The following is a 19,866-nucleotide window of genomic DNA, read 5'->3' as shown; positions in this document are numbered from 1 at the left end:
AACAGTACCCCTCTAACTATAAGGAGCACTTAGTGGCTAAAAGCGTCAAGACAGAGGCCTTATTCCTCTGTGGTCTTCTCCAGCCATGCATGACCTTTCCTTCTCTCCCTGGAAGAACAATTACAGTGAATATTACTGTGAATAAATTTACAGCAGCTCCAAACAATAGTTTCTCACAAAAGCTAGTGCATATGTGCTGGTCACATCTTATGGCATCCTGGCCTGCATCAGAAATAGTGTGGCCAGCAAGACTAGGACAGTGATTGTCCCTCTGTATGCAACAAGTACTGAGTTCAGTTTTGAGCCCCTCACTACGGGAAGGATTTGACTTGCTCAGGTTGTGCAGAGAAGAGCAATAAAGTTGATGAAAGGACAAGAAAACAAGATACGTGAGGAGCAGCTGAAGGAATTGGGGCTGTTCAGTCTGGAGAAGAGGAAGCTGAAGGGAGACCTCATTGCTCTCTACAGCTGCCTGAAAGGAGTCTGTGGTAAGGTGGATATCAGTCTCTTTTCTGAGATGACAACTGATAGCGTGGAAGGAAGTTCTGAAGTTATGTCAGAGGAGGTTTAGCTCAGATATCAGGAAGATCTTACATATCATGGAAGACATTGGAACCTGCTGCCCAGGGAAGTGCTGTAGTCCCTGTTCCTGAATGTATTTGAGAGACGTGGAGATGGTGCTTAGGGACATGGTTTAGTTGTGGAAACTGGCAAGTAAGGTTAATGGATGAACTTGATGATCTTGAAAGTCTTTCCCAACCTAGTTTATTTCAGATTCTATGTACTGATATATTGAATGTGTAGAGAGAATTTTCCAGGCCTTTTTGATATGTTCTATAATTCTTCTTCCACTTTTACTATGAATTGTTGTTGATACTACCTTGGGAATGCTCCTATGCCATGCAGATAAAATATAATTCCATAGGATTTGCTCTAGCTACAGCGGTGTGACAGTGGATTCCTCTGACAAAAGTAATCACTTACCCACCTGCAGTTCTTAACTGGAGACTTACACCCTCTCATCACGGCATTGCGATCGTAACACTTACATGCACTAGTCCATGCTGCTTTGAAACAGAGGAATGCTGCTCTCATTTTCTTCCTACAACTGGAATGTTTTGTGCCTATGGCAGTTTAGCATTCCTGTCCCTGAATTCAGACAGTGAGGTTGGTAATGGTACTGCCCAATGCTAACTGAAGTTCAGTGGGTGGAATGGGTCACGGAGATTTACTCTCCTCCCACTGCTAAGTACAGAAAGAAAACAACATTGGCTAATCTTTTTTCCTACATGTGCAGGGCACAGTGAAGCAGACATCAGTGGCTTTGCCATTATAAGAAAAACAAAAGTCCTGAAGCATAAACTCTGCATGAATTAGTTTTATAAAAACAAATCTGAGAACTGTGCATGCAGCTCCTGCTGATTGCCATGAGAACAGCCCCAGCATAGCTGTAATTGGAAGGTCTTTTACCATAGTGACAGGAATATGATCACTTTTTGAACATTTCCTAATTAAGTTCATCAGATAATCTATGATTCAGCTGAAAACAGCACTATTTTTAGTATCTTCTCAGCTGTCATATTGTCTCTATTGCTATCTTTCCTCCATCATATAAAAAAGGTAGTGAGGAGCCTATGCTAATGAATAACAGAAGTTAATGTCATTTCCAATTAAAAAGCTGCTTAAATTCCCAGTTAAGTCATTCTAATACTGATATTCATGGAACTGGTAAGCTGTAAAATACGAAAGAGTTAATGCATGTCTGTAATACATTCAAAATATCAAAATCCTCAGTGTGGAGGACTGCAGGTTGACTGTAGCAACAGAGAACATTTACACCAAGTTTCTCAGCATGTGCTGTCTGCTATTATTTGGCAAATAATAGTTATTCTTAGCTACTTCCCAATTTCTTCCAGTCCCACATTCACAATAAAACCAAATATTCATGAGAATGTGTATGAATTCCTCAATGATACAAGCATACTTTATCTATATGCCTGTCTGGAGTATTAGGGTTAAAAAACGTCCCAAATGTTTTCTCCCTTAGCACATCTTCATTTTCTTGCCTTTATTTCCTACAGCTGCTCTACTGCCTGTTTTTGCTCAGCATGCTTATAGGCTGTGGTTATCCAGGCAGCAATGTAATAAGTGAGGAATCCAGCAAAAACTTGCTACAGGCAATGCTAATCCTTCTAGGCTTGGAGCTAGCACATGAACAGAGAGTGTTGAAGGTTTCCTTACACTGACTTCAGTAAAGTGTGGAGCAAAGGAATTCACAAAAGAATTAAAACTTTGCGTACTGCAATGATTTGAAGAAATGGATATTTCATCATCAGCTATAAAGCACTGAGTAGTAACACAATCTTTTTGCCATTCTATTGGCCATTGGCTATTTGGCTTTTAGCCCCTGCCACAACTTCATGGTTCCCTCTTTTCACTGACCAATGCACAGAATTCTCCATGCACAATGATTTTGAACAAAGGCACGGTTCCCATCATGTCTCACTGCATTTCTTGAATGCTCTTCTCTCCAGGCTTCTGTTAGAAGATGAGGACAAAATAAACCAGCTATTGCTGTTGTCCTCACAGAAGAACCCATTCCTGGCCGATATGACAACTTCACTTAATGCTGTTAGGTGGGAGCTGCTCATGACCTAAGGTCTGAGAGATTAGCACTAATACAACTGATATCTTAATTTAGCAGTGCATTCGGTTATAGTCTCTGTGCACAGATATTTATGCCTCATGTTATTAATAACCAGTTATTGTATCTGATTAGGTTATGCTTATGTGTAGAATATGCAGAAAATAGTATTTAAAAAACAAGTCACATCTTGTTCTAAAGGCCAAAGTTGCAATCAGATTACCATCTGCATATTAAAAACCGAAAGGAAAAAAAAAAATCAAAAACTGTGAGACATACAGTAAAAGCCTGTGTTTGAATAATAACTGCAGACAGTCCTGGTGAAAATTGGGTCTCTGCTATGAGCAACAAAATATCTTGATGGTAACATGATTCACACAGAGCTGCTCTCTGAGAAAAAAAAAAAAGAAAAAAAAAAAGGGTGGGATATTAGTACAGACTTTGCAAAAGCTAGCATGAGTGCCTCTCTTTTTAGAGCTCAGTCAGCCCGTTCTGATGGGCATGACTCGATATCTATGGCCATGGCCCCAGCAGTGTGCCCACCACTCTGTCCCATGCCTGCTCACAGTCGGGCTGCAGTCAGTCCCTAAGCCCTGGACTGTTCTCAGGGCTGCTGGGCTGCCTCTCAGACTGGAGAGGTTTCACTTCTCTTGGCCCCCCTCACCTCTCATGGGCTCAAATTATCTTTTCACATGGGAGACCTGGAGATGGAAGGATTTGTGTCTTCAGTCCAAATAGCTGAACCTCTGTCCAAACTTGTCAAGACTCTCTGTAGGGATTCATTTTGGGTGTAAATAGTTCACAAAGTTAAAAGGAACAAGCACAAAGTTTAGGCAGGCCACTACAACTAAAGTGTGTGAGTTCTCTTAAAGTACAGTGGGGAAGAATAGGACTGAATACAACCTGTACTTTTAGGGGACACAGAGCCTCAAAGATACGCAGGTATGTGCAGGGTGTATCCACTTTTTTTGCTCAGAGCTGGGGACTTGCTTTAGCAGCAATGTGATTTATGATATAAACACACTGTCTAATGGTGCTATCAAATTCTGGCCTGTGCAAAATGAACGAGAATGTCTCATTGGCAGGTTAGATCACAGAAATGGGATGCATATGCACATTCACTGTCCATCCCATTATTGCACAGTACCATAAAGTGCCATTAACATTCAAGCATACCTAGGATGAGTAAATTTACCCAAATGAGTGTAGACGTACCTGCTTTTGCTTGTCAACCTGATCACAGTGCCAGCAGTTTCCTCTGGAAGCAGAGCCATGTGCTGCCAGAACAGCATGGGTGGTTATGCCAATAAGGCAGTATCCAGAAAGAATCACCTGTTTTTCTTTAAGGACTGACTTCTCCATGATTTGTAGTGAATTAAGAAATGATAAATGTTGTGAATGTGTTACAGTGCTACCAGCCTACTAGGAAAGATGTTAAAAGTGGCCATACATCATCTGTTATATGGTCTTAGGCTCTAGTACAGTCTGCATCAAACATTTATTTCTTTAGTGAAATGTCCTTCCTACTCTGTTTGACTCTGCAGCACAGAGAGAAATGAGAAGGAATTGATTCCCCTGTAGCCACTCTGACTCTAATGCTGCCACCCCTTTGGTTTCAGCATTGTTTCTCCCAATTTACATTGGGAACATGAAGTCAGGAGCCTTTTCTTTTTTCTTCAGGCAAATATGAGGAAGCTCTTCCAAAAGTAAAATAAACTGGCACTGTCTGTCTCCAGGAATTGCTTAAAAGACGAGGGACAAGCCAGCCTGCAGAGCAGACCCCAGCAGCCTGAGCAGGCCTGAGGCAGCTCCAGCCGGGAAATCCTCTGGAGAGGAGGCTGTGGGGCTCCTGCTGACAGCCATCCATCACTCTCCTGCTTTAGGAGTTGGCCAGCAGCAGCTGGCAGCATGAAATGGCCCTGAGGTGCAGACAGCCGAGTGACTCCCATGGCTGAGCTGTAAATTCATCTCTGTAGCTCACCAGCATGGTCTGCCTGCTGATAGCTGATAAATAAGTCAGCCGTGGAGCGAGGTTAGTATTTACCTACGTGTCTCAGACAGGTTGAGTTCTGAAGATGGAAAGTGTTACAGAAGTACATCATTAAGCCTCTATGCTGGCGTATTTATTCACCTGTAGTACAATTAAACTAGAAGTTATCTATAGCAACTTGTCTCCTGATAACACCTTAACTTCTCAAGTATTGATTTAATGCCTCTGCTGGCGCTGCAGCAAATGTTAGCTGTGTTGTACAAGTAGCAGCGTGCTGACCTGATTCCTGTGTACTGACCCTGCTCGTTTCTTTGGTAGGTATTTATTTATTATATCTGATAAAATATACAGGAACCTGCCAGAGCTTCAAAGGCAGGGTGGTTTATCCGTGACTCAATGTTCAGCGTGCTTCTGTAAGTAAAGTGTGCTTCAAGGATTGGACTTTCTTGGGCAGTAAAAATGTCCATCATTACATTTCATCAGGAGATCATTAAAACAGACCTTTATCCATTTTCAGTTCTGTGGTTTAGAGTAGAGGTGTGCGTAAAACATTGATTTCCATTTGTTGTGGCCAGAGAGATTTTTTTCCTCGTGATACAGCTGTTGCTATTTATTTTTTTCTCTAGAGACAACAATAATGCACAAATGTGCTCTTTTATTACTGCCCGCCATTAGCTCTTACCAGCATCCCTGCATTTTTGTTGTACACTTCTCAAAGGGAAAAAAAACAAGGAACACATAGGGAGAGTGTGGAGTGTTGGCTCTCTGCAAGGTACAAGATTTGCTGCTGGCCTTTCACATAGTAAATAATGAAATAAAGCATTACAAAAAAAAAGAAAAGTGGTGTTTGTGGCTCAACATGGTGAAGGGAAAGTATTGTTTTGAGAAATGTAATTATTTAATTTATTCCCTTCTGACAAACTCAGCTAAATTTTGTATATAAATCATGGTCACCGCATACTAATGCTTACGTCTCTAAAGCCATGCTGCTCCACGGACACGTGTGCCATGCAGTCAGCTTGGAGAGAAAACCCGTTCTTTAGCACTGTGACATTCCCCCTTCCTTTCTCCCCTTAATGTTCATAGACACACAGAGAGCATGACACAAGGTTGATTCCCACCAAGTGGCAGCAGGAAGCAGACTTTTCTATTCTGCATAGAGTGTGCAGTCTTACTAACCCAGCCGTTAGGGTTCCCAGATACGTGCTATGACTGCTAAACATAGGCTGGCGATCGCAGCATTAGTTGGATGCAGCAGTTCACCCTGCTCTTTATCTTAGCAAATTAGGATAAACGGGGTCAGCGACTCCCAGTGCCGAGTTTTGCATGCATGGCAGATTTGCAGACTTGAACACGTAGGGATGTGAGAGCAGGAGGCAGCTCCAGAGGAAAGCCACAGAGGTGATCAGAAGGCTGGAGTGCCAAGCCTATGAAGAAAGGCTGAAGTTCAGCCTAGAAAAGAGAAGGCTCTGGGGGAGACCTCATGGTCTTCAAGTACTTGGAAGGAACTTATAAACAGAAGGGAGACTGACTTTCTTCATGGTCTGCTAGTGACAGGACAAGGGGGAGTGGCTTTAGACTAAAAGAGAGAATTAGATTAGATATCATGAGGAAATACTGTAATATTTAATCAGAGGGTATTGAGGCACTAGAGCAGGTTGCCCAAGGAGGTTGTGGGTGCCCCACCCCTGGAGGTGTTCAAGGCCAGGTTAGATAGAATCCTGGGCATTCTGATCTAGAGGGCATTCTGATCAATGGCACCGGGGTTGAACTGGGTGGGCTTTAAGGCCACTTCCAACTCAAGCCATTCTATGATTCTATGATAAGCCTAACTGGTGTATTTACACAGCTGGTGTCTACATTTGCTTACATGAATCCCACACTGAAAATCAAAATCTAAATTTTGCCACCTGTAATTTAAACCTGTTACTTCTTGTCATTCTTACAACCCCCTCCCAGCAAAACAGCCCCTTCCTGCTTATATCTGTCCTTGAAGCATCTGACGACCCTTCCTACATCACTCCCCCATGCTCTCTTTGGCCAAACAACCACACATCCTTCCATTTGCCCTGGCATATCTCATTCTATAGACTCTCAAAGTTGCTTCCCTCAGCAAGCTGGCCTTTCCAAGGCAGCCCAGCCTTGGGTGCACCATACCTACACAACCTTGATGTGGGAGCCCTCTGTCCCCACAGGCTTCCTGCAGGGCTGTACACCACCTTGGTGCAACAGGATTGAGCTGCTGCATCAGTTGTCCTGTCACTGCTGCTGGTGTTGGAGTACTCAGAGAGATCTCTCAATCTCTACTGCCGAAGGCCTCTTCTCTCTCTCTGTTCTCATGATATTTGCTTTAATATAGTTCTAGGAAGAATATAGTGGGAATAGAATGTAACAGGAATTCCTTGAAGAATTAATTGCCTGCTATCAACCATGGATGGAATTCAGAAGCACACTCACAGAGATATGTCTTGTTACAGTGAGAGGTTCACAGTCAGAGCCCTAAAATACAGAGTGTTCTGTTTGCTCAGTATCCAACAAAAGTGTTGAGTGGCATTTTGAATGTCCACGTCATATCTTTTCTGTTCTCAAACAGCCTACAGCAAAACAATAGGAAATAATTGATTTCATAGGTTTGGTTTCACACTATATTCAATTTCAGCATTTCCTGGAGAGACTTCAGCTAACTGTATCTTAAATTTATACTGACTGCTCAAAAAGGAAGGAGCTGGGATCAGCGGATGTCCTTATGTGTGTGACGTCAGGCACACATCTAATTACCGGGCTGTAGATTTTCATATAGCTGTTTGACCTGAGATGCCACTGGAAAACCATCCTTTCCTCTGACAAACTTTGCTGATAGAGGCGGAAGCCTTGCCTGACCCTTGAGGACAGCACACATCACACCTTTGTTAAGCTAGTTTCCATGGTTACAATTTCTTGCTCATTGAACATCATTAAGGATGTAAGAAACATGAACTTTGCGGTTAGCTTGTCCTCAGGTTTGTGTTGACCTCCTGTTCTGCACAATTGTTCTCCTGGGAGATATGGCTCATGGCAAAGCAAGGGAGACTGAAGGCAGGCTGCTTCGCTGTCGCTCTTTCCTTTGGCTTTTCATCTCTGGATTACAGACCAAACTCTGTAAATATGAGTAGGCATGGAAACGTGGCACAGATATTTCTGTCTCTAACACAAAAACAAGGCAACTAAAAATGACTGCGGTTAAGTGTGGCATCTGCCCACAGCAGAGGGTTGGAAGTAGATGATATTTAAGGCCCTGTGATGGTGCACTCCTTGCCCCCCCACCCAACCTGGTCGTTATGCCCAAGGCCTAGTGCACACGATGAGATGCAAAAGATCTTGTTCTTGCTAATAACAATCAAGGTTTCAACACCAGTGCCCAGACACCTCATTCAACAGAACCAATTCTAGGTTGTATGACTATGAGTCAATCATCTTATCCCATAAATAGAAAGCAGCCTAAGAACCCCTCTAAGAGTTCCTCCTGCAAGCAGCTGGCTGCAAACCAGAATCTCCCCTTGAGTACGGACATCTCTTGAGGTTACTTAACACGTGCACAGAAATTCACCCAGGACGTGGTGAGGCCTTGCAGACAGATAAGCAATTTGTTGTTTTTAAGCTATATTAGCTTTGCTATTATTTGATCTTAGATTAATTATGCACCTCCCCACTCTCTGTGTACCAAGCAGTCAGGAACATCTAGCCATTTCAAATCTTGTTAAGTTACTGTCACCATTATTCAAATTACCATCTTATATCTATTTATATCAATAAATATATTTCTGCCTTCCATCTTAAGAGTGAAGTGTACAGTACTTCAGTCGCCGTCACCAACAGGCCCCTTCTAGCCCAAGCCATTCTGTGAGTCTATGATTCTAAGTGTCCAGAGGGGAAAAGGGAAGCATGAGGAAGCCAAGTGAGAAATTATGAGCCATGATGACCTTACTCTCCCATTTAGTGTCTATGGCAGAACAGGGCCATTCCACTTTGTGTTACAGCTGGGTGAAACAGCATTCATCTCCTTTGCCACGGGCCCCTCTGACACAGCAGAAGAGACAAAAATCCTGGCAAATCTCAACATCCATAAGTAGCTGAACTCTTCCTATGAGCTCGAGCTGCAAAAAGAAGAGAGATGTTGCAGCAGGGAAACCCAGCAGCCATCGGTGACAGCTCTGTGCTGTGAGGTTCTGCTAGCTTACACAATTAAGATTTGTTTTGTTATCCAATGATTTCTCACGTACCACAGTTTCCTTGCACAGACAGTGCTTGCCAATTCTCTGTCAAGGGCACGGTTGCAGCCCTAGAAATGAAAGCAAACAATCAGCTGTAGCTCAAAAATCCTTCTGGCTTTTCTGTAAGGTTTTCCCAGAAGCCTGCAGATCTCCAGCAGCGTGTCCCCTGTGGAGACTTGCTCAGCATAAGGCGAAGACCCTTGAAAAAATATAATCACAGAATTGCAGAATGGTTTGGGTTGGAAGGGTCCTTAAAGCCCACCCAGTTCCAACCCCCTGCTGTGGGCAGGGCTGCCACTCACTGGATCACGCTGACCCATCCAACCTGGCCTTGAGTGCCTCCAGGGATGGGATACCACAGCTTCTTTGGGCAGCTGTGCCAGGGCCTCACTGCCCTCTGATTAAAAAAAGAAAAAAAGAGCCTTGCTGAGAAAGCTAGTCCATCAGAGGCACACACCTAGACAGCTCTGCCATGGTGTGCAGGCACTGGGCCTGGCTGAGAGGCCTCGTTGGTGCTTCTCCTTCATCAGACAAGGCCACAGCAAGCTAGGGAGGTCCTGCAGTGTGGGAAGACAGGGAGAAGTGTCAGTGTGTTGAAGGCTGGAACCAAACCCACAGCTCCTGGTTGGAAAATGCACCCAATGCAGGCTGCCACCATTACTGTCATGTGTTAGACTGGAGTGCCAGCTCTGCCCTGGGGTTGCGGATCAGAGATATTTTGGAACATTTCACAGCAACTTTCAGCAGCTTACACAGAGCTTAGCAGGAGCAGATGGAACACAGCTGGAAGGGAGTATAGGGAAAGGTGACATTCCTCTTCCTTGAGTGGCTCATACCCAGGCACAACATCACACTGTTAGTTCTGGATATTGAAGAGTGATATGGCCATATTTCTTCCCCATTCCCATAAAAAGCCTGCATTGCTATTTCAAGTGGGACACATTAATTTGGATGCATTTTCTTTCTGTTTAAAGATTCAGTGTCCCTGTTTAGCCCTAGAAATTACTGTCCATACCCCCTCTCCACTCCAAGGCAATTAAAAGCTGCGACCAAGACTTGTCTCTATCAGTGTCTCAAATCATTCTTTAATGAACAGAACAAGGATCTTCTCTCCTTGTTTTCACACAGGCTTAAGTTCAAAGCAGATTGCTGGAGGATAGCATTTAATTGACCCCCACGATGGAGCACTGGCAGGACAGCTCTTGCCTAGCAACAACCACCAGATAGCAAAGCTTTAATAACTACTCGAACTTGGAAACCCATTGTTTTTCTTGGTGTTTTTCTTCAAACCAGCCATATATCTTGCACCACAGACACAAAACACACTGGATGGGTACTGCTGCACTCCCAGCCCTACCTTGTCTTCCCAGAGCATCACCATCCTAAGCCGCTTGGGGCTGTTTTCAGTCTTACAATGACCTCAAACCAAAAAAAAAAAAAACACCAACAAATACAACTTCACCAGAATGCCAACAAAACAGTCTTCCAGGTGCCTTGCTGCTCTCTGCAGAAGACTTGTCTGTCCCACCTGCAGGAGTCTACAGCTCTCTGATCTTACAGCCCTGACATCTATGCCTGTGCTGGTAACAAAGAGGCCATTGGTGTGTTTTTTCGGATTTGGAGTCAGAAACGAGACCTGAAATGAACATAGACCTCCTGCTTCTTTGCCTTAACAAAAGCAGTGGAACAAAGAGTGAGAGCCTTTTTATTCCCAACAGGTTTAGCCTGTGAACACAGATCTCGTTTCTCTGGGGATGAGGATTATCTCTTCCCATTAAATGTCCACGCTACTCCCCAATAATCCATGCCCTTGCTTTCCTCTTGCTTGTCTGCATCCCTGCCATTTCCCTCCAGTTCCCCGCTTCTTTTCATCCATCCTTCAGTTCTCCATGTTTTTTTTCAAAGCAGGGCCAGCTTTGCTAAAATCACAGCCTTCTTCCACAGACTGTGACTCCTGTCTTGTGCTCTCATTTGAACAAACGCTGTTTCTTTTCATTCCACCTTTAACAAGCTGAAATGAGAAGAACTCATTAACACCCCAAGAGGGGCATTTTTAATGGGCTGGGGAGATTAAGGGAAACTAAAAGACAAAGATGGGGATTCGGGGAAATCAAGAGATGGACATTAGGAGAAACAGATAGCTCAAAGGCTCCAAGGGCATTTTCCTTCTTGATTTACAGTCAAGAGTTGTGCTACAGCAATGGGAAATCTGTTCTGCTAAGATCATCCCTCAGGATCATGAGCTGGAGACCCACTAATCCACATTGTTCACAAAGCTGCTCTTCAGAAAAAACAGCATGGCCCCTATGGAGTGTCCTGATGCATGGCAGTGCCTGCAGAACACAACACTTCCCTCTCCTGGCTGAGGAGGCATGGGTTGAGTGCTTTGCACAGCACTCACACAGCAGTGCACTGCTGCTGAATTCCTTCTGGTGTGAAGATAGCAATGGGCACATTACTGCTGTGTCGAACAGCCTCCTAGATTGTTAACCAAACAGAAGAGTTTTATCTAAACTGATCCCAATTTCTGTTTTCAAAGAGTAAGACTGATGTCTATGATGAACCAATGGTATCCTTTTGTACAAGTTTAAATATTTACAGTGATCTTTTCATATAATTGTCAAAAAAGTGTCTCTCTTTCTTCACACAGATATTTAAACATCTTATCTGTACTGCTACGGATGGATTTTCCCTGGGCTCATCCAATTATTTCCCTACCGAACAGGGTTACAAAGGGCTTGTCCAGGCTCTGCATTGGGTCTGTCGTGCTCTGTCTCACCTGCCAAGTGATACCTGGGCGTTATCACAGAAACCTGGCTGTATTTAGCTACTTGAACCAGAGCTTTGGCACTAACATCAGTCAAGGCAAAAGTGATACCGATCCAAAACGTGAAAATGGGCGAACAGGCAGGCAGGCAGTGGGACTCGCTTGGCCTTGTAGGGCAGTGCTACTTATCAGCTGTGATTAATGCTGGGAGACGTGCCAGCCACACTGGATCCCCTTGGAAGGCAGCACAGTGGATTCAGAGGGGCAGGGCTTTATCAAGCGGATGTTCAGTGGTGAGAGATGGAAGGGAAAACAAAGGTTGGGTAGGTGAGTAATGCTTATGGCAAAGCAAAAGGTTGCAGAGAGAGTCTGCCCAAGGGGGAAGGTGGGGAAAGAGCCTGCAGAGAGCTGTGCTTCCGTGTAGGGTTCCGTGAAAGCCAGGCTTCTGCAGGAATTGCCTTTCCAAAATGTGTGAGCACTCCTGTCTGACAGGGTGGTGCGATGGTGGATAAGTCAGTGATGGATAAATGGCCTCTCAATGGCTTTATAGTTAGATGAGTAAGGCTTTCACCTGCCACTAAAAAGTCTACTGGCCCCTAATAAAGTATTGGTTTTGAAAAAAAAATATGTTATGTTAAAGATTCTTACATTTTTCTTCTCAAAGTGCACAATGCCCCTAAACTGCAAGCTGAGAGAATCATAAAATCATAGAATCCCAGAATGGCTTGGGCTGGAAGGGACCTCAGAGCCCATCTAATCCAACCCCATGCCATGGGCAGGTTGCCAGCCACTGTATCAGTCACTAGATGAGGTTGCCCATGGTCCCTATCCTATCTGGCTTTGAAAGAGTGTTTTTCTTTGAGAGCTTTTTCTTTGTTTCAATAAAGAAATGTTTTCACATCAAAACTGTTTTATGCTGGCGTAGGTTTTAAGATTTATTATATCAGTTGTGTTATTGTTGAATTATTGTATTATATTGGGTTTTGTATAGTAACACTAAGCACCTAAGGATTTAAAATCATTAGGAAGTTGAAATTCTCATGATGAACAGGGTTAATGGTAGCAATTATGCTTCAGCTTTTAGGAAACCCTAGCCCCTGGGTTCTGAGGCACTGATGCTGCAATGACATTGCCAGGAGCTCTGTGTTACGATGAGCTCTTATGAAGGACCAACCCCAAACAAGAATGCAGCTGGCTCCTAAAGCCAGCTGAGCCCCTGGGAGTGGAGGAGTAGAGGCTACTCACTGCTGCTGGAGGACAGCTGAATTTCAGGGCAAAGTGACCGTCCGTGAAAAGCAGCAGGACTGGATCCATATGTCACTAAGTCTGAGAATTGCTGGTATTAGAACAGACTGGTGTGGTTCGGCTGCACAGCAGAAGGAAAGCAATTTGTATTTCTCATTTCGTACATCTTGCTACTGTGAACTGGATATGAAAGCTCTCAAATGCCTATCAGCAGTACAAAAGCATGGTGTTTGTCTGCTGGGAGTGTGTTAGAGAAAAGAAGATACTAGAATTCAGAGAGAATAATGCATTTTATAGCCTGATGCAGAGACCTGTGTGCATCAGCTGCATTTGAAGAACCAGAGAAATATGTAGGGATAAACAAACCCTAGCCCAATATCTATCTGAATTTTAAAAACATTCACTCTGGGTGTGCTCTCACATCTTCTGTGTTCATTTGCTTACAAATATGTGAGAAATCACGGTTTCCAAGTTCAAATAAACAGGGAAGAGAATTTTCCATGTTTGCCTGCCTGCCGGTTCAAGAAAATAAGCATTGTATTCACAGTTATGAATGCTTCTACTGGCATCTACTATTCAGCTGGGGAATAGAAATGGCATCACTTGATTTGTCTGACCAGCCATTAGAAAACAAAGTCATATTAACGAATGTGAATAATTGCTTAAAATTAACAGTCCATCAACCAAAGAGTTGGATCATTAAGATGTATGAAATTTAACTAAGGAATAAATTCCAAAGAAATCTGTGATCCTCTGGTAGTTTTTTCATAAATGGAAGCAAAGACTACACTAATTGTATAAATTATTCGCTTTAATTGCTTGATAAGGTGCGATGAGTGTTGAGAACATTGTGTCTCAGGGAGGGAAGAACAATGACAAACCAACCAGTGGCTTTTGCTTATTCTCCTTGCAGTGGCAAAGTAAACAAACCTGGGGAACAAACTGGAAGGTCTGGGAGCATTTTTAGGTGCACTGGGGAGCTCCTGTTCTCTGCTTTTTCTTCTATCTGCCTTCTTTTTGCCTTTCTACATGGCACAGTGAGTCTTTCTAATAGACATGTTTTTTTGAAAACCTGACGGATGAAAATGTTGGCTGGAAGAAGGATTGCACATAATAAAGCCAGCTTTGATCCATGGAAAGGTCAGGTGATAAATGGCAAATATACTCCCTACAGAAAGAGCATGCAGACGTGGCTTTGAATGAAACCTGCACTCGGCTGTTTAGTCATTCTGATACTCTGCAATAGGGTGCACAGAAACACGTGGTGCTTTGGGGTGCCAGGAGCATGCAGTAGAAGGGAGCTTCTTACACTCCTCAACATGCAACCTGCTGCTTTCAAAACGTAGGTGGCACAGCAAATTTCAGCACAAAGAAAACAATTTTAGAGGGGAAAGCATCAGATGGTCTGAAGCAGAGATGCCATTTCCAATCTATGGCAGGTGAACACTGTATATCCCAATAAATGCCACTTATGCTATGCATTGCAGTACTTCCTATGGTACAGAGCTGCTTCCTTGCCCTATCTCCTTCATGCAGATTGGCAGAATACATCTTTAGGTGTTCAGCAGGGACTTTTCTAAAGAAGCACCATACGCCCTTGGCAGACCCAGTGTTGGTCCATACTGCCTTTATAGGACTGTTTCCTTCTGTGGAGGAACGTATGTGTGATCACTGTGTGGCCAGGCAGTGCTGCTGACACAGAAGGATTCTGAAAGCTGCGACACCTTGTGTTGCTCACAGAAAATCCATTTGACAGCGCAGAAGATATTCAAGGATATTTCAAGAGGCAATTAGCATCTGTGCACTGAATGCTCTCATGTGGATAATCTTTTGGAACATTCAGCAGGGCTTTCAGCTGTTTGCTTCTAGACCTAGGGAGTTACATTTACTGTGTACTGCCAAGAAGGAGGGACAGCAAAAACAAGGCATCTCACCCCATCATTTGTTCACACACACCTGCACTGAAGGCCTCTCCTGAATTTATCTGTCTATATGTGGCTATACCATGTGCTTATTGCAGAGCCCGGTGTGCCTCAGCCACGTTGGCTCAGCAAGGCACCAACTTTGCCTAGTTTTTCAATGTTTTGCAAAATCAGAAGTGCAGAAGTTGAAGTCCAGAAGGCCTGAGCGCCTAAGAATGGGATAGCTATGATTTGTGTACCAGGATTGGTCCCTGCTCTCTTCAGTGAAGGTGAAATGAGCTGATGTAACAGCTCACAGACGGCTTATGGCCTCAGCAGGGAATGGCTTTGTGCATGATCCCTCTGCAGCGGTGACATTTACGTTCAGCTGGCTCTACCTCTGTGTGGCAGCAGGGATATCTGACAGCACGAAGACAAAGTCAAAGGAAACCAAGCACACGCTAAGTGCTTACACTATGTCCTATTGCATAATTATATTGAAATGTTCTGCACAAACTTTTCTCAAAATGTTTCTTTCACGTGGAAGATGTGGACCAATGTTTTGCTAAATATGGAATGAGAGCTGCTGATTTTTGCATTTAATTCTTGGTACAGTCACAGTATCCTAGAAAAATATATTCTCTCTTCTCCTGCCTTACACTGGCTCTCACCTGCTCAGCCTGCACAGGATCGTCTGAGAGGGCTCAGTGCCCTCTGCTGAGCTCAAATGCGCAGGCAGCAAGCAGGAAAAAGTCACTGAGCCTCTACTGAACTCACATGTCCTGCCTTCATCAGCACCTTCTCCTTGTCCCATAACTGGGATATTTGTAAAGTTATTCTCCCCAAGCCTGTATTCCTCCCAGGGATTTGATAAGACTTCCTAGGATAGAGATGTTCTCTGAAGCCCAGCCATGGCCTGTTGTCTTTCCTAGAAACACAATTTGCTCTTGAAAAAAAAAAAAACCACAATTAAATACAGTTTGATTTGCAGATCCTACACCTTTTTTACAATCACCACAGAAAGTATGTGGCAAATATCTTCTGAGAAGGGCTGACTTTCTAGCAATGACTGCCATCATGCTGTTCACCTGAGTTTTGCTCTTTAGTGTATAAACTTGAGGACTTGCTAATGCCTTGTCTCTGTGGCAGGAACACAGTGGGAGGCATTACTAAGTTAGCACCTGAAATAGCAGCAGATGGTCTGCAGACACAAAAATAGAGCTAGACTTGGCCCCAGGGGCTTATATTCTCAGTACTAACAGGTTTGACAGAAAGTTTCCCTTTCTGCTTTCTGCTGACGCGTGCTGTTTTAGCAGCCAGGGTGTCTGTCTTCTGCAGTTGTCCTGAAACCCAGAGAACAAAGCAGACTCTTCTCCAGCGTGTTCTGAACACATAGAGTCCATAACTTCAACTGACAGTAATACCTCTCACACACAGTCCCCATTCCTACAGCATCTAAGCACCCCAATCCTGAACTGGATTAAACATCATAGAATCAGAATCACAGAATATTCCAAGCTGGAAGGAACCCTCAAGGATCATGGAGTCCAACTCCTGACTCCACACAGGACCACCCAAAAGCCAAACCCAGTATCTGAGAGCACTGTCCAAATATTCCCTGAGCTCCGGCACTCAGGGCCGTGCCCACAGTCCTGGGCAGGCTGTTCCATGCCCACAGCCCTCTGGCACAGACCCTGTCCCTAATCCCCAGCTGCCCTTCCCCTGACACATCTTTGTCCATACAAATCTGAATTAGGATGCTGGGCCCACATACCCCAGATTCCTGGAAAGATGAACTCAAATCTAGAGGTAAAACTTCTTCCATGGAGCTACTTAGGCACCTTATGGTATAACAAAAATATAAGCGAAATGCAATCAAATTGTCATGCCCATCTTGCCTGGGCTTTGGTGAGAGCTGGATCCAAGAGCCAACTTTTTGGTTCTAACAAAAAGCTGCAACACTTCATGCTATCCTGTTGGGGAGAAACTCAAATTTTTGATACAATTTGTAAAATCTAAAATAGCTTCAGCAGATGCTCACTTCTTACTTGTTGAGCATTTCCAGGCAAGCTTTAGCAGTTTTACCTGGAGAATAAGAACTTTAGTTCCAGTTTCCCAGACAACCTGCTGTAATTGCATCTAGATTATACACCTCCACAAAACCCCATCAAAGCCCACAGCTGGTGGTAATCGCTGACCCAGTCCTTTTCTTCCATGCCCACCTGTGATGGCAAATATTTTGCAAGAATGAAATGAGTTATGAGTGACAACAGCAAGCCCTTGGGTGCAGCCCCCCTCCCTGAAATTTTCATGAGTCCGTATCAGGCACAATCAGTGTCTCTGTGAATTGCATCATTTCTGTAGCTAACATAACCCATTTTCAGAGGCAGAACATGATCCAGCAGGCATCTGATTCACTTTCCTAGCAAACCTTTATGAAGGTGAGGGTTGTGTTGGACAACATGTGCACTCAGAGAGGAAATCTCAACGTCTCCAGCTCTGTATGCTTTTATCACAGTAGCTGATAGTACAGATACATCACTAATAATCCTCATGCACAAAGGACATGTACATTCCTGTCACTGTGACAGCAGGAGTGCCAGTCTCTCTACAGAGTCCATTATGTGACTCAGGCTGTCTTTGCAGAGATTAAGTATACATAAAGGCACACACGTCATTAGGTAGCAGTGTCCTCTTCTACAAATTGTTTACCACACATACTATTTATATCTTTTGTTATCAGTGCTTGAGCAACTGTACCAGATATGTCTGGTAAACCGACAGATACCAATGTATGCAATAAATAACACATCCTTTAGGATGTGCTGAGGAATGCTCCTTCTGCTAAGCTGGTTTGCTGTGATTTCACTTACAGCAAGATAAAAATGATGAAATATTACTTCTCCCTGACAAAAAGTTGGGTTTATTCCTGGAGGCGCAGAAGCAGACAAGCCTGGAGTCCCTTCTGGCTACCTGCACTGCTTGTGACGCATGGCAAGCACTGCCTTTCCAACAAGCCAATGAGTCCTTCCCAGCCAAGGTGCTGTGTGTCCTAAGGCTGTGGGTCTTACATTGAACTGCCACCAGCCCTAACCACTGCTCAGAAGCCCATAGATGCACAGCAGTTGGAGATTGACTATTACTTGCTGATGTTTTTTTTTCCCCCTGCGTGTTGCTTAGCACAAAAGGAAGGCGGTAAGCAGGCCCTGGTGGCATTTTGCATTTCTTTTCCTGGGTAAACTCCCTGTAAAATGTAACCACGAAGAAAACAGTAAGTAAATACCGAAGACAAACGAGACACTCTGGAGGCAGCATTTTGTCTCCCATTCTACTGCAACACCACCACATTATTCACACACAGCTTCACAGGAAAATTGTCCGCTATCTGTTTACTGAAGCGTGCCTGGTGATAAATCCTGCTTGTCTCCAGTACACGAATGAACGGCCCTCCTTTGAACACACAGTGCGACTGGGGCAGAGCTGCCGTGCAGTCCCCTTTGCCCTCCATCCAGCCCCAAAGCAAAGGAGCACAGACTGCAGGATAAGAGCTCCACACATAATTTGCAGCTTCAAGACGAGCACGACGGTCTCATAACCACAGAGTAATTCAAAATTTCCTAATGGTGCTATGATGAGTAATACAAACAGCCTAACTAACTGACCGAAGGGTAACCAGAGTCAGTCTGAAGGCTGTTTTTGTTTTGGCCCCAAATGGCTGAACCAGCTGTATTTCTGCACTCTGCCTGATTTACCTGCCAAGTCAAGTCAGAGCTATCACTGGGAGTGTTTTGAAAGTTTTGCTGAAAGAAAACTTTCTTTAAGCTCCTCAGGTGCTTGGTGGGTGTATGTTCAGGTGACAAGCCTTGGAGCAAAGCCATGCATATGGGCGTTACTGAATTTTGCTTGTATTCAAAATCTAATACGAACCTGTATTTAAATGCTGCAAGCAGTCCCTATGTGTGACACAATTCATCTAATCACCATGAATAACTGAGAAGTAATTAAGCTTTTGACCAAAATCATATGCTGCATGACTTCAGACTCTGGAAGACTAATTTGTTGACTCCAAAGTGCTGAAGGCATCATTATTATAGCTGTGCCTAATTTTCCTCCATTTTTTAAAATGATCAATTACGTATATGTTGTAACAGATCATGCAGAGCTGTGTTTCTTATTTAGCATTATATGAATCTCCATTAAGCACTGTAATAGAGTAACTCCCAAACAGGGCACATGGGTATTTTGCACCTGCAGCACTGATACTCTGCATCTCAGGGAACTCTTATTTCATGAACATCCTTAAGCAAATGTCTATCTTGAAAGCAATTGAATTTAAGTACATGCAAATAATTGTATTTTATTGTGGGACATTATACATTATCCTATGCAGACAGACTTAACCCTGTGTCTGGACGTTCAAGTAAACTGGTGACAAGCAAGCTGGTGTCAGGAAGACACAGTCATGTTGATTTTAAACTACCTAAATATGTATTCCAATTTATAAGATGGGGCCTGACTCTAATGCACCTTGGTGTTTATGCCAAACACCTGCAAAAGCTAAAGCTGGGTAGAGTCAGCACAGTAGTTACCAGCAGCCTCAAGTGGACACTCTCTCACTGGAGCAAAGCACATATAAGTGTCTCATTGTAAGGCTGCTGAATATTTCATATATAGCAGAGTTTTTCCCATGCTAATTGTAAGAAGCTGTGCCCATGTTCCCTACACAGTCCTCACTTTAACAGTTTCTTTACAGGTGAAAAAAGTGGGGAATGTAGTCTCTCTTTAGCAGCTCTATTGGTAGGAACAACACCGGCTCTTTCTTTGATGCGTTCACTTATCAGAGTGAATGTAGGGATAAGAAAGCTGCAGTGGGAGATTTGCTCCTCAAAAGCATGATTTCATGATTCCTGTACTTCCATTGATAACTTTTCAGTGTTTTCTTGTAACTTGCTCTGTGTAATTAGTATGGAATTTCCGTGAAAAGAATGTGATTCCCAGCAACAAAAGAGAAATACTTATGACTAATGTCATGCATGCTTTTTCATTTTATCCCACTATCTCTTCCTTGC

The sequence above is a fragment of the Phasianus colchicus genome, chromosome 6 (genome assembly GCF_987193195.1).
Source record: "Phasianus colchicus chromosome 6, bPhaCol1.hap1.1, whole genome shotgun sequence".
Lineage (NCBI taxonomy): Eukaryota > Metazoa > Chordata > Aves > Galliformes > Phasianidae > Phasianus > Phasianus colchicus.
This window is presented reverse-complemented; position numbering follows the sequence as displayed.